Raw genomic sequence first — 15,133 nt, 5'->3', positions numbered from 1 at the left:
ATATGGAGGTCTTTCAATGTTATTAGAATAAGTCGTGGTCCTGACAAATTTAATTTATATTTTAGAGGATATTTTGGCGTCTCTTTAAGGATGCTTTGGATATAATGTTTACTCAATTCCATTATACAACATATCTTCCTTATATTTTCTCCTGTTAGGTTTTGTCTTGTTGGTTGCATTCAGTTAAAACAAGTATTTCAGCAAGATGTTGGACAAGATGTCCTAACGTGTTTGTACGACATCAGAACGTGTCTTGTTTTCTATTATTGGAAGATTTATTTTTCATGTGAGATATCTAAAGATCCTCTGAAGATTTTGTTCACATTGTTTGCGGTCCAAGAAGGATTTAAACTAGGATATTATATTGGATTCAGATTTGATTTGCTTGCCAATATTAAATATTAAAACATATCTTGTAACAACTTAAATCTCTTCCTGATTTTATGCAGAAGATTCTGTAGATTTTAGGCAACCGTTCAAATTGGATCTATTGCGTTTCTGAGCTCAAGCCCAAACGTTTATTTGCCTATTTAAATGAAGAATCTAAACCTAATATGCTGAGAGAGAAGACGCAAGTCTGACAATATCCATTAGGGTTTAGTTTGGTATTTGTTGTTTGTGAGCCTCTCTTGTATCATTTTGATTACTGAGTTAAACTGAGTTTTGAGTTGTAATTGTGAATCACTCATGAGATTTTAAGCAAGAGTGGATTATGTTTCATTGGAAGCGTGTCTTTGGTTTGTTGATTATTGTTGTCATCACTGTTGTGTGATTGAAGGGAAGTGAGAGGGGTCTCATATCTAGGAGAGTCTTAGATAGAAATTTTACAGGTAGTGATTAGGTGCAAAGTTTATAAATCCAGAGGTTGTTTAAAACTTTAAACTAATACTATTATAGTGGATTTCTTTCCTGGCTTTGATGCCCCCAGATGTAGGTGACGTTGCACCGAACTGGGTTAATAATTGACTTGTGTTATTTATTTCATGCACTTTACTTTAATAACATAATTATTTTGTAATGTATGAATGATCTGATATTAGTGCCGTGACATTTCATACGACATTTGATATTTATATACCAGAATTTCAATTGGTATCACAACTTGCACCCTATTCTATTTTGGGTGAGTTCCAGGGAAGATATTTCTTAGTACTATGGAACGAGGTGGTATGTGTTTTGGGGTAGTTTGGTATTTTTTATTATTTTCCCTTGAGGGGGAGTAGTAGTTTTTTCTCCTGATCTGGTGTTATGGGGAGTATGATATTTTGATGCTGAGATGACTGTGAGATGATCAGGTGTTTAGGGGGAGCTTTATATGCTTAATGTCACACCTGATGTCTTGACATCCTGTCTGAAAAATATTTTTTTGAAGGAGTTTTTTGTGAGAGTTTATTTCTTTCTGTTGGTGAATTTTGTGAGGCTGGGTTTTATCTTTTCTGTTGTGTGTGTCTCTGATATGTCTTGGTGAAGTTCCAAGGTTATGTTATGAAAGTTTATTTCTCTCTGAAAGTATGCTCTACGAGGTTGAGTTCTAAATGTTTATGACTGCGTATACCTTTGATGTGAACTGGTGTAGTTTCAATTTCTTTTGTGCATTATTTTTGAAGATGTTCTTATGAGGTAATGCTGAAGCTTTATCCCTCTTGTTGTTGGATGTTTGTGCTATAGTTTGCTATTTGTAAGATATTTTATGCAAAGGTTATTTTAACCAAAATTTGCCAAAGGGGAAGATTGTTAGGTTTTGTTTTCTTGGCTGCTGTAGCGGGGAAAATCTGAGATCGAAGCCATAGGATTGACTCGACTCAATATTTCAGTGAAAGTCGCCACGGCGCTTTATTATTTCCAAAGGAAAAGGGAAAAGAACGAAGAAAACCCAAAGTTTGTTTTTAAAACAAAAAAGAAGAGATCTTAGGTACGGGTGTTGATTATACAAGGGGAAGGTTTTAAGCACTCCTCATATCTGTGGTACTCCACAGGAACCTTTTTGAAAATCCGTGTCGTGTGTGCTAAAAAGGGTTTGTTTTATTTTTAAAATAAGCTCGGCAAGACATTAAGCCTTGTGCCTACATACCTCCTCGGTGCAATGGAGAAGTCAGAGCTAGTGTAGTTCCACTTAAAAGAGAAAACGTTTTAAAAACGAATAAATACTTTATCGTCGTCGGAGAGAAATACTCAGCTATTGATCTTGAGCATGAGAACAAACGAGTTCTTTGCATCGCAAATGAAAGAAGGGCTCCAACTCGGATGGAAATCAACGAGTATGCCACTAGCTCTCTCACGCGGAAAAGATCTCATCATATCAATCAATTTCAAAATCGTGGGGTATCGCCACTCGTTTCAACAATTAGGCGTGTCTAAACTTTTTGAAGAAAAGCCATTAAGGGCAAAAGATATTTTTTAAGAAAAGGTTTTAAAAAGGTTTTACAAACATAAGAATATTTTTGAAAAAAAGGGAGAAGATTTTGAAAATCTAAGAAGTGGGAGGGGATGAAGAGGCTATCCTAATACATAAAATAAAAGCTAAGGAAAAGAACGGTCTAACCGAAAAAGAAGTCAACACTTGACATTAAGAGTCAAGGTAGATTTCCCATCCTTTGGAATACTAACACTAAACCAAAGCATTACCACTTGGGGATCCAGATGAACTTATTATCTTTAGCCCAACTTCGCATTAAGCATATTAAAATTCTGACGAAAATCAGGCAGAGTAACGGCTGTTTTTGGGTAAAATCCTTATATCAATGCCTTGGAATTAACCATCGAGGACTTTCAAGGAAATACCTGCATGCACAAATAGACAACAATCCAATGCCAGATAGACAGAATAATCACAGAGTAATAACAGAATAAGGGTCCAAAGGTACTAAGTCCAACAGTCCACATCTCCAAAATGCTCGGGATAGTAACCAATAGTCCGAAAGAGAGCCTTAAACGTTTTTTAGATTTTTGTTATTTATTAGTGTTTTAGCACAAAAATAAAGTATGGTCCAAGTGGACAAAAACAAAATAGCGGAAACATAAACAAAACGTCCAAATGGACAAAGAGAAAAAAGCGGAATATAAACGTCCAAATGGACAAAGAGAAAATGGCGGAAACATAAACATGATGAAATGATAAAATAAAGCAATAAAGTGAAAAATAAAAAGAGCGATATAATAAAATGCGGAAATTAAAGTCAATTGTTAGATGTTAAAGATAACCATCTTGAAACTTGTCAAGTATGTTATCAAAGTTAGTAATAAAGATCTATGGTGAGTGAAGGATGTTCTCGGACTTAAATTCAATGGAAATTTATCAGAAGCTTGATAAAATCATAGCGACTACACGGTAAACTTTCATAAGTCTTAAATCAACCGCATACAATTCTCTTCCATGTTTGATCTTTTTTGATTCGGGACGCGAAATATTGCGCTATGTTAAGCAGATCGCCAAGTGATTTATGTAGAAATCACCCTACAATGAGGCCGATCAAAACTTTATGTGCTAATGCATGCGAGAGAAGCGATATGTAGATCACTCTCCGAAAGCAATACCACACGAAAAGAAAATAGGTAACGATCTAGTCTTTACCAAGAATCCATAAGAATTCTCAAGGTATTAAGACTTTCATCGATCAAAAGAAAAAGAAATAAAAGATGGAATCACATTCAAAAGCTCCTTTCATCCATAATTTCAATCACTTAATATTGCGGATTCAGATTTTCATCCTATCAACGCCCTAAGTCCATTGATATTAGAGAGAAATTAGGCCTCTAATTTGTGATTCAAAGAAAATATCAAAAGAATGGAGTAGAAGAAGAGTTAGAACCAAAAACAAGTCAAAAATAGCAAAAACAAGCATTCTACCTCACTGGAAATCAATTCCCCTCTGTAGGAAATCGATTTCCTGCCTGCATAATTCAAATCTGGCGCAAAAAACAGAGTGATAATCAATTTCCCTCTGTAGGAAATTGATTTCCTGCGCACAGTTTTCAAAAAAACAGCATTATGAAGTATAAAACTTGATTTAGGCAAACATACAAACACCTTATGATCACATATCAATTGGAGCACGAATTTTCCATCAATTCACCATCAAATAGGACCAATGTAGCATCAAAGATGCATTGAACACAAGCAACAAAGATCTATATCTTAGAGTTTAGAATTTTACCACTTCTTGAACAAAATGTTGGAGTAGCTTCAAGAACAAGCACCAAAATGAGTAGATCCTTCAAAATTTAAAATGAACAAACAAAGAAAAGAGTGAAATGTAGGAGGTTTAGTTCAAAACTAGCAAGATTCAAGGTGAATCTCACTAATTCTATGAAAATGAACTTTGGGTGAGGGTTTTGGAAAGGATGAGAAATGAATTTGCAAGAACTTTTTTGGCTCTCCAAGCTTGTCAAATGAGGGAGTGAAGACCTCTATTTATAGAATTGGAGCAAGAGTAGTGGCAATTTGGTCATTGTGCCTTTGGTAATTAATCTTGTGTTTAATTGGTAAAATGGGGTTAAAATGGGTTTAATGAAGGGAATTAATTTTGGTGAGGTGGAAAATTGGTAAATGACCAAAAATAGTCAAAGAAAATAGGTGCCAAAATGATGTCATGCTTCCCTCTCTATTTTTTTGAATTTTCGCCCAAGGAAATCAATTTCCCATATGGGTAAATCGATTTCCACCTTCAAATTTTCAAATATTTTTTCTTGCACTATTTTGATTCTTGCTTGACCTTTTACTTGTAAAATATAAGCAAAAGAGATAAAATACATATTTTTGGATTTTTGGTTAGTATAAAACAAAGAAAAAGCTAGAAGTGCTTGATAGTTCCCCTCAGAGATAATCATATTATCAAAAATAGAACTTCACAATGGTGCTCTTGATTGATGATTAAGATGCAACCGATGTATGATCTTAGGGTCAAAAATTGGGGTATGACAGTTGCATTAGGTTAAAACAAGCATTTCAACAAGATGTTGGGCAAAATGTCCTGAAATGTTGGTACAACATCAGAACGTGCCTTGGTTTCTATTCTTGGAAGATTTATTTTTAAGGCAAAATACCCTTTTTGGTCCCTTAAGTATACCCCAAGGTACATTTTGGTCCCTTATCTTTATAAAGTGTCAAAGTGGTCCTTTAATTGTTAAAAAGGTTCATGTTAGTCCTTTTCTTCCATTTTTTCAAACGGCGTTAACTTTTGCTTGGGTGGCATCTGACGTGGCACATTTTTATACACGTGGCATCTGTTTGTCATCAAAGGTAATCAAAATTTCCAAAATCATTTCAAAATTTTACCCTTCATTAGGATTCAAACTGTGGACACGATGGTTGCAACGCAATAGATTTACCACTACACCTCTTCAACTTTTGTAATTTTATTTACAAATGAGACATATATTTACTGTTAATCTTTGTCTTCTTCATTTATATTTCTGACTGGAAAAATATACTTTCCTCAACCTGGGTTTTTCAATCTGTGTTTCAAAATCATAAACCCTAAAGCCCCAAAATCTTCATTTATATTTACTGTTAATATTTTGCTTTTTAAGATTGTTGATTGCATCTTAGTATTTCCTTAAAATTTCTAGTCTTAAAGAAATAAATTACTTTGCCCACCTGCAGAACTGGAAGGAAGATTCAGTTTGTACTTAACAGATATAGAATATTCTATGTGAATATTATGTAATCCTATGTGGCGCATATTTAAAGGTCAAAAGAATAATTGAAGAATCAGATCAGAAGATTGAAGATTCAGGAAGAATCAGATCAGAAGATTGGATTCAACAGTTTCTAATTTAGGAAACTCAGGATTAAAAGACCTTATTTGTAGCAGAATATTTTCTGCATATTTGTAACAGCCAGAGTGATGTGATTTGTAAGCCCAAGTCCAATTGGGATCAGGTTATAAATAGGAAACTTTTGTAACCTAGATAGAGATAGAAAACATGGTTTTAACAATGTAATCATTAGGGTTTCTATAGGTAAACCACCCAGGTTGTCGGTTGGCTGCCTTGTCCTTCTCGAAACCTGTAGGTTAGAGAAGTGATTGTCCTCACTCGAAACCTGTAGGTAAGAGTTGAGTATTGTAAGCTTGATTGAAGCTGTGAAGCAGATCAAGTATGTGTTCATTGTTAATTGTGTAAATAGCAGTTGCAGGGTTGTAACAGTTAGGTATCACGAGGGAGTGAGCAGAGGTTTTCTTATCTTGGATGGAGTTTTGAGATAGAGATTGCATTGGGTAGTGATAGTGGAATATTCTTCCTAGCTTGGTAGCCCCCAGAGTAGGTAGTTAGACCGAACTGGGTTAACAATTAACTGTGTTATTTATCTTCTGCATTGTTTGTTCAGTTATGAATGTTATGACTTTGTCTATAACATCAGGTTCAGAAGTGTTAGTTGTTCCTATATAGAACCATGTACAAATTATAATCTGGTTATGTATGCTAAACATGTGTGATCCTAGGTCGCATTGACTCTTTCCTAAGAGTAATCAAATAATGAGGGATGCTTGTATTCTGCTTGTGCTACATTAATTACAGATCAGATGTCTTGACATCAGGATTGACCTCCGAGTTTGTCATACCAGAATTTTCAATTGGTATCAGAGCAGGCATCCTGTGTGTTTATGGATGAGATCCGTAAGGGATAAATTCTGGTTGTGGTAAAAGCAGAAGAGTGTTTGAACAAATAATGCTCATATTGTATGGTCCCTTGAAGTGGAGGATGAACCTATATGATTAGACCATCCTGACCTAAGAGCTGTGATGCTGGAACGAAGAGTGCTAAGTCCAAGGACTTCATGCGGGAGTGAAAAACTTGAGTTTAAATACAAATTCAACTGGTATGTATGAATAGAGAAGAAGCTCATCAAAACCTTCATGCGGGAGTGAAGATATTGATAAGGTAACCTCTATTGTGTGTGAGTTCGTCAAGTCAGGATTTTGGTTTGGTCTAATCAGTTGCTTGGTGCAGAAGCAAGCATTGTGCAAGGTTGAGTAACAATCAATCTGTAGTTGTCATGCTTACTACTAACACTTAAAGTAAGCATTGTGTGAATTCTGTTGATATATGACTATTTTTCCGCTGCATAGTCTCTGAGAAACCCTAGGGTTATGAAGGTTCAACAGAATGTATGGCAGGTATTGACAGCTATAATTAAAGTGTCAAAGATACTTGAGTAATCTCTCAAGTTCACTCATAATGGAATGGTTTATTAGAGCCTATGAATGCAACCTGATCAATGATATTCATAATTATCTACAAGTGCGTACCTTGAAATCTTCAAGGTTGAGGTGTTCCTAGAAGGTGGAACAGATGTCCTATCTGATGCTGGGACATTAATAACTGGTATGCAGCTACCAGCTGAAGAACAGATGTTCTGGTGCTAAACTAATGTAGTGTGAGAACATTGGATTGGAACCTACTTCTGGTCTGGAAGAGGAGACATCTGGCTAAGTTAATCAGGACACGATTAACATGTGCTCAGTTCCACTAAGAAAAACTCATAAAGGTATTCCTTTCTAATCCTTTATGTTGTACTCTCGAAGAGCCTATATCTGTAAGTTTCCTTTAATCAATGAAACCAGATAAGTATTCATAACCATAAAGCAATTGTTGGAGCTGAATACTGTGTCTCTATCACAGTGAAATATGGTTAATAATGTGTACTGACCTAGTTGTTATCCAGAAAGGGTATTATGATTTGAAATCAAGGAAGTCAGATGGATCTGACTAATTCAGTGTTATGCTATGACTAAGTTTGTTCCAGAAACTTAGCTGAGGGAATCTCCTCTATAGGTACAGACCATGGCATCCTTCATCTCAAAATCAGAATTAAAGTCTGAAGAAAAGGTTATTGAGATGCTGGCTTATTTTATCCCTTGATGTGTCTGGATATTGCTGACTATTGGATTATTCTATTACTAACCTGAGTATTGTCAATATGATATTAAACATGTTAACCAAGAACCATGAAGGATGATGTCACATCTGATGTTACAACATCTCAAGAGCTTCAGTTATTTTATGTATTTGCCAAGAACAGAAAGTATAAATGTGAAGAGGTAATTAGTCAGAATGACCTAGTGTGAGTAGCAAATTCTAACTGAAAAGCTGGTAAGTACTTTGACGGGAGACTTAGTACTTATTAGGTTTAGAACCTAGATGCTGAGAAGAAGTTCTTACAACTATGAGTTCTCAATTATCTTCACACATCAAAAAAGAAGGCATGAGTCTCCGATGTGGGATACTGATTCTGTTAAATATCTTTATGGGAGCTGGACATTTACAAAGTTTGTATAAAAAAACTCAGACATGTATATTGAAGATCAATTTATGGTTATACAATCATAGTTTCTTCTATTTCAAGTTACAGAATGTGGCAATCTAGATCTTGTGTAGCAAGCAAACTGAGGTTTCTAAACTTGGAATCTGTGGCAAATTCCAAATGAAGAGAACTTCAAGGACAAACATCGAAGATGTCCTAAAGTTGTATATCTCAGGGGGAGTAAAAGAGTATGAAGATCAGCAAAGACAATGTTTTTCTACTTCTATTCATTTGAAAAGTCTTTCAAAGACTAATCTTGAAGAAAGAAGAACAAAGTCACACAAAAACCTCAGAACATAACTCAAGTCATGTTTATTCTCAAAGACCAGCAAAGAATATTCTTTGCATTATCATCTGACGACATGAATTGATGGTGTGTATCACTTGTTCTGATCTAAGTGCATGATCCAACCTATGCACGAGTCCACCAGATGCAGTTTGTTCTCAAATAACATTTCTTGATCAAGACTTTGAGTGAAGTCCGGGTATGTTGTTTAAATTGCTCAGGAATATAGAGTCTTTTCGTTTTGTTTGAGTCTTGTTTGAGTCCCTCATGTTCTTCTTTCGAATATGAGAAGTGTCTAGAGTCTAGCTTATGATTTTCTATTTGAGTCAATCATAGGGTTTAAGGGTAGTGTTCAGGCATTGTTAAGTCTGAGGTCATTCTTTACAACTGTTTGGTAAAGAATAAAGAGTCTTGTTTCGAGTCGTGAACACAATTCGTTTCTTGTGTTCCAAGTCCTCTATAGAGAAGTGTTATCTCTATGGATAGTCAAGAGTTTGTTTGAGTTCAGATGAACTCGTGTCTTAGCTATCAACATCATGAAGTACATATTTCCTGGTAGAAGGACTGAGAATATATAGAAGTTTGAAAAAGCAACATTATTGTCTAAAGTGGTTGTTTGGACATAATGTGGATTAGAATGGGCAGGTTATGATCTAGATATAAGTAATATGTTCTGGCCATACATAATTACTTTCATGACGAAGACTTCACTTAGTGAAAATGACTATGAAGACAAAAGTTCTATGATCGGATCAACACAGCTAAGGATAAAGGATAATCTCTTCTGTTCAAGGAGTATGTTAATCAACGTGTGAGATTGAAAAACACCTTATCAAGAAGGACTTCAAAGTATCTTAAGCAGACCATGATCTGATTCAAACATGGTAGGGTTATGCTCAACAAAATTCCAGGAGTGGAAGTTCTGTTTCTTGAGATTGTGGCAACCTCTCTGTGTGTGATTTTAGTATCAAGGGGTCATCTGTTGATCATTTCTGAAGGAGATAAGTTCTTAGGCAAGGGTCTGTTGAAAATAAAAGGGGATGAAACTTGTGGAGAATACTGGTAGTACAAATGTCAGACACAATGTTATGACATTCTACTTCTGGTGTAAATATTTATTGTGAGGAACAAATTTGCTATAATGAGTGTGTTCAGCAGGATTGTTGAACAGAGGGTGCGACTCTTGAAGATATGAAGAAGAGTCTTATATTTTCCATTCATCATTTCAAACTTATTCCGTCTGTGGGAGCTCAAACTATCTCGGATAGGGGGAGTAACTTCTTTTGTCAAGAGAAATTTCTTGGTTAAAAATACTTTTACATCATGAAGAAAATGTGATACTTTTGTCAATTATTTGAATGGTTCAAGTTAACCATGTGCAACTGGTAACCACTATTCCTTCTTTACACTAATGAGGTAGCTGTGTGCTAACAGTCTCAAGGTGTCCAAAAACAACAGAAGTCTATGTCTATGACTAGTGAGTAAGTAGGGAGTCTATTAATTGGTCCAAATGATGCTCTGTCTTAATCTTTTACGGAATCTTGGGCTATGTGCCTGAAGGAAAGAAAAGTGACAATGTCTGACATAATGTCATGACATGTTTAAAGACATTGAATCTTCACAGTCAAACAAGAAAATCTGAATTGAAGTTTATCTACACATCAACGGTCAGTGTAAAGTTCATTCAATGACTATGCATGCACTGGTAATTCAAGATAACTCCTATCAGAAAAACAGTCAAAAACTGCTTTGGAAAGAGTAATAGCTTTTGGAACTGTTTCCTAATTAATTGTTTGACCATTGAACAAGACCAAACACCTTCGTTATTTCCTATAATCTCCATTTGCTATATAATAGCATCTGCGTGAATTGCAGAAATCAAACTCTCTCAAAATGTCGTTCGTGTGCGTTCTTGTGAGTCGAGTCTGGGTTTGGTATTGTGATGGGTTGATGTACCAAAACCATCTCAGAAAAAGAAAAACACGGGCTGGGGATGTTGATGGTCTCTACCATGGGTTTTTCTACAATAATAACAAAGATGTTCCACTATATACAACCTTCAGTATAAGAATCATTTTCGTTGTGATTTGTGATCTGAGTTATGAACACAATTGTGATTTGTGTTCTGAGTTACTAGGACTGGTGGACAGTTTTCACTTAAGTCCTCTCTCGAGGTCTATGCTAGGATTTGGTTTCTGGTACAAGACTAAGGAAGGGGTCTCTTATGCTGCCATTGGTCCTCCAAGACGCAGAGCTTCTCCCATCATCTTCCTCGTGAACATCAGTGTTGCATGAAGATGTTCCACTGCATATTATGACATCGGTTCTTTCTTTGTCATATTGTGTCTAAAAAGGGGGAGAAGAATACCATATTCTGATTTTGCTATTGTAAAAAGTTGTGTAGCAAACTGACGATGTTATGATGTGGTTCAAGTCCTGAAGAATAAAAGGTAAACCCAATTCTGAGAATGTAAAATTCTGTTCTTCCTTGGTGTCTTGAAGATAATAGCAGCAAAACATAATAGCAGCAAAACATAATACTAGTGTGAATCTTGCAAGTTTATAAAGAACAAAACAGATACAAGCAAGATGTTAGATGGAATGTCATGACATCAACTCATGACATCGCGCCTGCGGAACTGGAAGGAAGATTCAGTTTGTACTTAATAGATACAGAATATTCTATGTGAATATTATGTAATCCTATGTGGCGCATATTTTAAGGTCAAAATAATAATTGAAGAATCAGATCAGAAGCTTGAAGATTCAGGAAGAATCAGATCAGAAGATTGGATTCAGCAGTTTCTAATTTAGGAAACTCAGGATTAAAAGACATTATTTATAGTAGAATATTTTCTGCATATTTGTAACAGCCAGAGTGCTGCGATTTGTAAGCCCAAGTCCAATTGGGATCAGATTATAAATAGGAAACTTTTGTAACCTAGTTAGAGATAGAAAACATGGTTTTAACGTTGTAATCATTAGGGTTTCTATAGGTAGACCACCCAGGTTGTAGGATGGCTTCCTTGTCCTTCTCGAAACCTGTAGGTTAGAGAAGTGATTTTCCTCACTCGAAACCTGTAGGTAAGAGTTGAGTATTGTAAGCTTGATTGAAGTTGTGAAGCAGATCAAGTGTGTGTTCATTGTTAATTGTGTAAATAGATGTTGCAGGGTTGTAACAGTTAGGTATCACCAGGGAGTGAGTAGAGGTTTTCTTATCTTGGATGGAGTTTTGAGATAGAGATTGCATTGGGTAGTGACTAGGTAAACCAGAGGTTGTTTATATAAAATAGTACTACTAATAGTGGAATCTTCTTCTTGGCTTGGTAGCCCCTAAAGTAGGTAGTTAGACCGAACTGGGTTAACAATTAACTGTGTTATTTATCTTCTGCATTGTTTGTTCAGTTATGAATGTTATGACTTTGTCTATAAAATCAGGTTCATAAGTGTTAGTTGTTCCTATACAGAACCATGTAAAAATTATAATCTGGTTATGTATGCTGAACATGTGTGATCCCAGGTCTCATTGACTCTTTCCTAAGAGTAATCAAATAATGAGGGATCCTTGTATTCTGCTTGTGCTACATTAATTACAGATCAGATGTCTTGACATCAGGATTGACATCCGAGTCTGTCATACCAGAATTTTCAAATAGGATTGTTAGATAAACAAATAGCAGAAGTATTATCACAGAATATAAGAATGTTACTCTCATATATCTGATAGTCTTCTAGCTGACTTTTCATCTAGAGCATCTGTGTACTACATCCAGCAGCAGCAACATATTCTGCTTCTTTAGTAGATAGTGCAATTGATGCTTGCTTCTTGTTGTACCAGGAGATCAGGTTACTTCCCAAAAACTGACAACTTCCAGAAGTACTTTTCCTTTCAACTCTATCTCCAGTGTAATCAGCATCACAATATCCTACTAATGTGTATTCTTCAGATCTTCTGTAGACTAAACCAACATTAGTAGTACCTTTCAGATACCTAAGAATTCTCTTAACAGCAGTTAAGTGAGATTCTCTAGGATCTTATTGGAATCTAGCCCACAAGCATACATTGAATAAAATATTAGGTCTAGAAGCAGTTAGATAGAGAAGAGATCCTATCATACCTCTGTAGATCTTCTGATCTACCTTCTTGCTTACCTCATCCTTACCAAGTACGCACGTTGGATGCATTGGAGTCTTTGCTTCTTTGCTTTCAGACAGATTAAACTTCTTCAGAAGCTCTTTGACATACTTAGTCTAATGAACATAAGTTCCTTCAGAAGTTTGATTAATCTGAATGCTTAGGAAGTACTCGAGCTCTCCCATCATACTCATCTCAAATTCTGCCCGCATAGACTTAGAAAACTCCTTTCCAAGTGTAGCATTAGATGATCCAAATATAATATCATCAACATAAATTTGACAGATTAAAATATCCTTTTTAAAGGTTTTGCATAAGAGAGTTGTGTCTACTTTTCTTCTTGTGAAACCATTATCTAGAAGGAAAGAACTTAATCTTTCATACCAAGCTCTGGGAGCTTGCTTCAGTCTGTATAATGATTTCTTTAATTTAAAAACATGTTCTGGAGACTTAGAGTCTTCAAATCCAGGAGGTTGGTGGACATAAACTTCTTCATCTATATAACCATTTAAAAAGACACTCTTAACATCCATCTGATACAGTGTGATGTTATTCTGAGTGGCAAAAGAAATTAATAAATGTATAGATTCTAACCTGGCCACTAGTGCAAAGGTTTCTATATAGTCAATGCCTTCTTGCTGACTATAGCCCTGAGCAACCAGTCTAGCTTTGTTTCTGATGACTCCACCTTTCTCACTCAGCTTGTTTTTGAAGACCCATTTCGTTCCAATGATATTAAATCCTTTAGATCTTGGAACCAAATCCCAAACATTATTCCCTGTAAACTGATTTAACTCTTCTTGCATGGCAATTATCCAGTCAGCATCTTCCAGAGCTTGATCAACAGAAGTTGGCTCAATCAAAGACACTAAACCAAATTGCCATTCTGCATTGTTCTTCAGGAATGCTCTTGTTCCGATGGGATCATCTTTCTTTCTAATTATCACATCTTCTAGATGAGCAAAGTTGAGTCTAGAAGATCTTCTGAGTGTTGGCTCTTCACATATTCTGAGATTCTCTAAAGACACAGCAACTTGATCTTCTGATACTTCCTTACTCTTGGGTTCTTCATGATCTGAGTTGGATATATCTATATCTGCAAAATTCTCAAACTGCTTTGGCTTTTCAATACCAAGCTTATCATTAAATCTGATATCGATTGATTCCTCAATTACCAGAGTTTCAGTATTGTATACTCTGTAGCCTTTAGAGCATTCAGAATATCCAAGAAGGAAACACTTATGAGCTTTAGAATCAAACTTGTTCAGATGATCTTTAGTATTCAGAATATAGCATACACATCCAAATGGATGGAAATATGAAATGTTGGTCTTTCTGTTCTTCCACAATTCATAAGGAGTCTTATTTAGAATAGGTCTTATGGAGATTCTATTCTGAATATAACAAGTTGTGTTAATTGGTTCTTCCCAAAAATGCTTAGCCATATTAGTCTCATTGATCATGGTTCTGGCCATTTCTTGTAGAGTCATATTCTTTCGTTCTACAACTCCATTTTGCTGTGGAGTTCTAGGACAAGAGAAATCATGGGCAATACCATTTTCTTTGAAATAAATTTCAAAGAATCTGTTTTCAAATTCACCACCATGATCACTTCTGAGTTTTATGATTTTGCATTCCTTTTCAGATTGAATCTGAATGCAGAAGTCAAATAACACAGAATGTGACTCATCCTTTTGTTTTAAGAACTTTACCCACATCCATCTGCTATAGTCGTCTATGATGACTAATCCATATTTTTTCCCTCTGATTGATGTTGTTTTGACTGGGCCAAAAAGATCAATGTGCATAAGTTCTAGCGACCTAGAGGAAGAGACAACATTTTTAGACTTGAACGCAAGTTTTGAAAACTTCCCTTTCTGACATGCTTCACAAAGAGCATCTGATTTATATTTCAGATTAGGGAGTCCTATGACCAGATTGATTTTGTTAATCTGAGAGATCTTTCTCAAACTAGCATGACCCAATCTTCTGTGCCAGACCCACTGCTCTTTACTAACAGACATAAGGCAAGTAACCTTTTGATTCTTAAGATCTGAAAGATCAATCTTATAAATGTTGTTCTTTCTCTTGCCTATAAATAGGATTGAACCATCCTTCTGACTAATAGTTTTACAAGACTTTTGATTAAAGATTATGTCATAACCATTGTCACTTAATTGACTTATGGACAATAAGTTATGAGCTAATCCATCTACTAAAAGAACATTAGTTATAGAGGGAGAATTACCAATACATATGGTTCCTGAGCCAATGATTTTTCCCTTCTGATTCCCTCCAAAATTTACTTCTCCAACAGATTTAAGTTCCAGATCTTGGAACATAGACCTTCTTCCCGTCATGTGATGTGAGCACCCAGAGTCCATGTACCATGACATGTTTGTCTTT

This window comes from Vicia villosa, linkage group LG2 (genome assembly GCF_029867415.1).
Source record: "Vicia villosa cultivar HV-30 ecotype Madison, WI linkage group LG2, Vvil1.0, whole genome shotgun sequence".
Taxonomy (NCBI): domain Eukaryota; kingdom Viridiplantae; phylum Streptophyta; class Magnoliopsida; order Fabales; family Fabaceae; genus Vicia; species Vicia villosa.
This window is presented reverse-complemented; position numbering follows the sequence as displayed.